This window comes from Catharus ustulatus, chromosome 1, assembly GCF_009819885.2.
Source record: "Catharus ustulatus isolate bCatUst1 chromosome 1, bCatUst1.pri.v2, whole genome shotgun sequence".
NCBI classification, from domain to species: domain Eukaryota; kingdom Metazoa; phylum Chordata; class Aves; order Passeriformes; family Turdidae; genus Catharus; species Catharus ustulatus.
The window spans coordinates 33,525,727-33,533,070 of NC_046221.1; positions in this window are offsets into that span (position 1 = coordinate 33,525,727).

Consider the following 7,344-nt stretch of genomic DNA (forward strand, 5'->3'; position numbering starts at 1 on the left):
AGCAGCTGGGCTTGCAGCACAGTGTGATTGGTGAATTTGGAAGCTGCCCCAGAGCAGGTGATGGAGCTACTGAGTCTCTGATTTCTCTCCCTCTTCACCTGGGACTGGCAGAGCAAAGGATGGGGAATCCCCAAGGTGCACCTGACTGGCACCAGTCAGTGCTCAGCCGCAGGAGGTCTTCCAGCTCAGAAATCCTCAACCCCCAGTTTTGGCAGCATGGGAAATGGAAGAATATTTTGGCAGCACAGAAATGGGAGAAAGTTTCGTCTTTCCTAGGGCTAGGGGAGGGTAGAGGAGCTCCCAGGTTTTGCCCACAGCTGTCTCCCAGATTTCAAGGTGGGGAACAGCTGCAGCCCAAGGACCCCTGCTTGACAGTGGGGAGTTGGGGGGTTGTCAGTAGGGGAGAGTGAGCCAAAACCCACTCGGATGGTAATGGTGGGAGGTTTAGACTTTATGGTCAGCCTCTGGACTGGGCTTTTTGATTAAACTGGGGATAGCCACTGTCCTGAGTGACTGATTCTGTGGTTAAGATCTTAGGTTTTTCTGGCTTTGAAGACCTAAATTAACTCTGCAGTACAATCAAAGATGTGCTGAACTGTACTAGTTGGAGGGAATATTAAAACGTGGATCCTGCAATATTTTTGAAAAGTCTTGGTGTTTGAGCCTGCATTTCCAACTGCTCTGCAGTGTGCAGCTTGCAGGCACGGCATGGGAGCTCAGCAAGGAGGGGCCTCCCCACCAGCATTGGGCTGGGAAATCATGGGTGGGGTGGGATAAGCATGGACTGAGACATGGGGCTCAACCCCTCCCTCAGACTGAAGAAAGCTCTCTGGTCTTTCATCATCTGAGTCCACATGAGAAAGGAACCTCTTGTATTTTTTAGTTCCAGAACTGTATCCTCTGAAAATTCATCTCCTGTGACATCTGCTTGGGATCAAACAGCCCAGTCCTTAAGGCTATCCCTGTGCACGAGGTCACTCTTACTTGTTCTGCTTCTGTCAGTACTAGCTTAGACTTTATAAACTTATTTTTCAATTATATAACGTTGTTTAATCATCTTTCACAGATCCTCCTGCAAATCGCCCACTATCTTCTGAAGCTGGAACAGACAAAAACAAAACACTGGAAGAAGAGAATTTATTAACTTCATATGTGTAAAACTGTGAACAAATCTTCTCTCCAAGGTTACCCATGCACCCATCCAGTTCTCCTACATCCCCACCACATCAGGTGACTCAATCCCAGTATGAATTTTTCTTTCCAGGAAATATTTTCAGCTGTATCAATATTTAGTCCAGTTGTTAACTTCCATAAGGTTTTGTCTTTTTATATTTTGAAGATCTATTGTTCTTAGCTCCTTTCTATGAAATTTGCAGATGAGTTGCTGCATGGGTTCCCTTCTAGCCTCCAGTACAGAGAAATTAAACACACTGTATACATAACAGTCTGGAAATCTAGACTTCAATAGAATGTTTAATTTTAAAACAATAAAACCCCCTACACTTTATATTCTACTCTGCATGTGAGCCCAGCATCAGAGATTTTTAGGGTTTTTTTAGCGAAGTTTTGCTCTTGCTACCTTTTCTCTCAAGTGCCAGAGGTGAACGTGATGATATCACACGCACCCTTGGCAGAGCCAGCTGCACTGGAGGGATGTTCAGGGCCACCCCGGCTGCACAGCAACAGCCAGTGAACATTTGTGCTACTGTCACTGCTCAAGCAGAAGATTTGGCATCAGCCACTTTAAATATTACTTATATTTGCCGTAAATGTACAAAGAACACTTGGACACCAGCAAGAATCTGGTCTTCAGCTTGGTAAACAACTCTGCCTTTCCTGCTCTAAAGAGGCAGCAGGTCTGCTAGATGTTCCTTTGGACATGGTCCAGTGGGATGAGGCTGGCATCTTCCCTGTTCAGATGTCCGCTGATACACAAAGAAGAAAGGCTTTGGAATGTGAAATGCAGGTTAGGACCTGTTATCTCTGCTTTTCTTCCCCTCTCTGCCAAGGAGAACAGAGTATTCAGCACACTTTCCTGTGCTCCACTCCTTGCAGTGGGAGAAGAGACTCAGTGAGAGCAAGAGGTGCTGAGCAGCAGCCCCACACCTGGCTAGGGGCAGCAGCTGGGGAAGTCAGTGCTTAGCTAATGGGAAGCTTGACTAGCTGTAAATAACCTTCCTCTAAAGTTAATTAATTGCTCTGAAGGAAGAAAAAAATTCATGCCTCCTAGAACTATAAATTGACAAACTGAAGTTTGACATTTGGGGCTTGGGGTAGTTTTTTGTTGTGGGGTGAGGATAATTGTTTTGGGGGATTTTTGAGTTTGTTTGTGTTTGTAGGGTTTTGGGTTTGTTTGTTTGTTTGAGAGACCAGTTCCTAAGCATTTACCACACAAAACTGCAAAAGGTACAACACAAATCCAAATTAGCAGCTCTGCCTGGAAGAGGATCATCAACCAGACAGAGTTCAGCTGTAAAATAACCATGGGATTTGGCATCTGAGATTTTTCAGTGTGAAAGAGATCATCTTTTTTTTCCCTAGATGATACTCCTCTCTGCCCAATCCTGCACTGAATCCAGTGGTCTGGAGAAAGGGGAAAGCTGACGTGTAGCTCAAGGAGGAGACAAGAAATAGGAGCACTAGGAAAGCATGTTAGACTGTGAAAGGTGAGAAGCAGGAGACAGCTGCTGGCTGGCAAAGTCCCCCTTTCTGTTGCCATCCTACCACAGTCCAGATCACACCAAAATATCCCAGCAGTGCACGTGAGAGCCAGTTGAATGTTCCCTGGTGAAGGCAGTTTGTGTGTTTATTGTGAGATTAAATACTAGACAATATTTGTAATGATGTGTGTTGTGAGTGTAGTGGAATCATGCACCATCAACAGTGATTTAGTTATCAATGCTCCATGGTTCCTCTCTCCTGCACTGCTGTGGGAGTTAGGCATCTGCTTCCACAGAACCTGTAAAAGCGAGGGCATAAACATTAGCTACCTTTAGCCATCCATAGGCTATCTTTATCTCCATGAGTTTTATGGGATTTCTATCATGAGACAAAGAGGGCCATCTTAAAATTATTGAGGTAGTACTGCAAATACACATCTCCCTGATAACCTCGGATCCACAAACCAAACTGGCAAAGGACTGGCTACTTATGAAGCTGAGAACAGGAGCAAAAATGGAAGAGTGATCAAAAGGGGCCTGGGCAGCCCATGGTATCTCCATCTGAGAGCTGCAAGACTGGACTCCACACAGAACTGATCCACTGTTCCACCCCAGTTAATTTATAGATTTTATTTATTTATTTATTTATTTAAAGCAAATATAAAGGTCTATGCAAGCCCCTGTGATACACCCGAAAGCTGCTTGAGGAGTTGTCTGTCTGTACTTTCCTTTGGGGTAAATCTTGAAAGACAAAGAAGTGTGGTGAAGGATTACCTTACATCTGTGCTGCTTACCACTGCTTCTATAATCCAAGCATTATGGGACTGGGTCAGCACAGGAAAATTGAGCCTGGAAGTTTGGCAGATTCTAAATTACTGAACTTGAGATTCTGTGCAGAGAATTCATCCTTGTCCTAATGCAGTACTGGAAGAAGAACGAGAGTGGAATCACAGATCAGACTGGTGGAAGAGTTACACCAATATTGGCTCCCGGTAACCACAATTCTCCATTATGGATCCCTAATGTATCAGATACCTTCACAGTTGGAAGGCTTCACCAAAAACAAAAGAAAAAAAAAAAGAGAAAAAGAGGGGTACAGAGAAACAACTACATTTTAAGCTTAAAAAATAATCTTACACAGGAAACACCACTAGCCTTTTTCGCAGTAGGACAATTATTTGCACCATAGCTGCTTGTTAAGAACTGACTTAAAGAAAGGTTTGCAGACCTTTGTTGACAAAGATCTTCTTTCATGTTTTGCCAAAACAATTTACTTGCTATTTGAATGTGAAAGAGATTTACCATTAGATATCAAAAATGTAGCCTCAGTTTCTGCCACAAAGGTCAAGGAATCATTCTGTGTAAGGTGGTCTCTCACTTCCTCAGGAAATTCAGCAACAGACCCACTGAAGTGTCTCATAGCCTTTTCAAGGCCATTAGTGCATCTGCCAGTTTTAACAAATGTTTCAACTTCTGTATCTAAAGCAATAGAAGGGAAAGTATTAGGGTTTATTTGTTCCAGTTTAATAACAAGTTTCCTCAAACTGAGAAAGTGTGATGGTATTTTTTTCATGCTCTCTGGACATAGTGACCTTCTTAAGGCAAACTATTTTCTACCTTTACTTGATCAGTGTTACATTTACAAATACTGTGAGAATGAGGGAAATTCATTCACATAATTTGCCCAGCCACGAAATTATTTTTTTTCTTTTGTAGAAAGCACTAGAAGATGTTTATCCCAGATAGTTTTTCTTCTTTGGTTATTCACATTAGTTCTAGAGGACTGCAGCAGCTAAGTAGACTGATAGTAAAGGGTGGTAGTGATGTTAAGTCCGTCTGACTGGTTGTTACTTTGTGAAGCCATGCAGTAGAAGGTGCTTTCCCAAAAATCATGCTCTAGATGTCTGGGCCTCACCATTTCCACATCGTGCAGCACCACAGTCAAATGCTTTGCTGAGTACTGCAATACCAAGTCTTAATGTCATTACAGATTTGAAGTATAGTTGCATAGATGACTAAACAACAATCTTAAACTTCATCTCATGTACACTGTCTTTATACACACCCCCCTCTTGGAAGGTATTCTGTCTCCACATGTAAACCAGTATGTCTCTTAACTGTTGTCACTGGGTGCAAATTTTCCATTACATACACAGTCTCAGACTAGCCTGGGTAGCAGCTGTTGTGAAGTTCTTGTGGCCACTTCTTGGAAGCAGTTGGGACCACGGCATACTTAAGAGCAAGTGTTATCTTGCATTCTCTAGGCTACGCCTAGAATTGAGGCCATACATAAACCTGGATAAATGTCAGGTTTGTCTAAAGTCAGTATTTAAATATTCTCTGCAGTTTGTTCTGAACTTCAGCTTCTTGTGTACTACCACAGAGTAACATCAAGTTCTCTTTACTTAGGTTGATTTGTTTTCACTTTGTTGCAAAACTGCAGTATTTGCTCAGAATTCTGACTACACTAATAATCCACCTAGGACTGAAAGTACAAAAATGTCTAGAGAAAAGTATGCATGTTTCAGTAGGTGTGTTTACAGAAACAGTATAAAAGTTACTTTAGCTAATTAATTTCATATACAGAACTTGGAGCATAAAGAAACAGTGTCCCTAAATCCATTTACAACAAAGCAGAGATGAGACTCCCATTCCTGGGGAGAATGCAAGCCACAAAAGTTTAAAAAACCCCTCCTAACCCAGAGAACTCTGCCCAAATGATCTCAGTTAGAAAACCCCAACCAACCAACCAACCAACCAACAAACCAACCAACCAACCAAAAAAACCCCACCCACAAATGAAGAAACAGCTGCAATTTACCCTTTCCTTTTCAGGACTGCCAGTTTTAGAGATGGCCAATTAAGTCCAACAAATATTAATACATTTCAGGCATCTACAAGTATGTCCAGGACAGTAAGAATTACCACTTTCACCTGTTCTTCAAGTGGACTGCCTTACATCACTGAACATGAAGCACAAAATGAACCATGTAATACAATGCTGCTGCCCCTGATAACTTTATATGGATTTGTGCTAGGTAGGATGTTTAGGTTGACAGATCTATCTGTTGGAAGCAACAATCTCCAAGCTAACTATCACAACACTCCTTCAGCTTCCAGTTTGCTGAAACTGCTCCCTAGCTGGCGAATACAACTTCTCGAGCCTTGACAATTACAGGCCACAAATACCATAAACTGCAGTAAGTAGCCACCTCTCTCTCTCTCTCTTGCTGTTATCCTAATTTCCTGAGCCTGAATGCCTCCCTCAACCTGCACTGCTGCTGCCCATGCTTTTGTATCTGGCTGCCTCACTATTTCTGCACACTACTTTCCATAATTCACACAGAATGATCCAGGCTAGAAAAGACCTCTGAGACCAAGTCTAGCCTTTGACCAATCACCTTGGCACTAAGTGCCCCATTGGAACACAACACCTTCAGGGACGGTGACTCCACCACCTCCCTGGGCAGGAAATCCAGTCCAACATTTAACCCTTTCTGTCCAGAGAATCCCAGCTAATGTCTGACCTGAACCTCCCCAGGCACAGCTTGGGGCCATGGTCCTCTTGTTCTGTCACTTATTGCCTGGAAGAGGAGACTGACCCCCACCACTCTACAGCCTCATTCAGGCAGTTGTAGAGTGATGCAGGCACCTGGAGCTCCCTTTTCTCCAGGCTAAACCCCCTCAGCTGCCTCAGACATTCCACAGAGGACTTGTGGTCCAGACCCTTTCCGAGTTCCATTGCCTTTCTCTGGACTTGCTCCAGCACCTCAATGTCTTTCTTGAACTTAGGAGCCCAAAACTGGATACAAGATTTGAGGTGTGGCCTCACCAGTGCTGAGTACAGGGAAACAATCACTGATCTTGCTGGCCACACTATCCTTGATCCAGGCCAGGCTGCCACTGGTCTTCTTAGCCACCTGGGCTCACTCCTGGCTCATATTCAGCCAGCCTGGGGCTCCTTTTCTGCCAGGCAGCTTTTCAGCCACTCTGCCCCCATAGCACTGACTGGAGTTGCTGCAATACAAGCGCAGGACTTGACACTTTACCTTAATGAACCTCAGCCCATCAATCCAGATCACTCTGCAGAACCTTCCTACCCCTCCTGCAGATCAACACTTCCACCCACCTTGCCATCATCTGCAAGCTTGCTGTGGGTGCACTCAACCCCCTCATCCAGATCACTGATGAAGATACGGAAAGGACTGGCCCCAGTGCTGAGGCCTGGGGAACCTCTTGTGACTGTCCAACAGTTGGCTGTGGCACCATTTCCCTCCATCCTCTGGGGTCAGATATCCAGGCTGCTTTTTTATTCAGTGAAAAGTGCACCAGCCCAGACCACAGGACTGCCAGCTTTTCCAGGAGAATGCCATGGGAGACAGTATCTATCAAAGGCATTGCTGCAGTCCAGCTAGAGATCCACAGCCTTTCCCCATTCCACTAAGTGGGTCACAGGAAGAGATCAGGTTGGTCAGGTAGGACCTGTTTTTCCTAAACCCATGCTGGTAGGGCCTGATGCCTTGGCTGTCCTGTATGTGTGATAACACTCATATCTGCTCCATAACCATCCTGGGCACTACGGTCAGGCCAATAGGGTTGTAGTTCCCTGCATCCTCCTTCTGGCCCTTCTTGTGCCTGGGTGCCACACTGGCTAACCATGTTTTCAAAGAACAAAACCAAAATT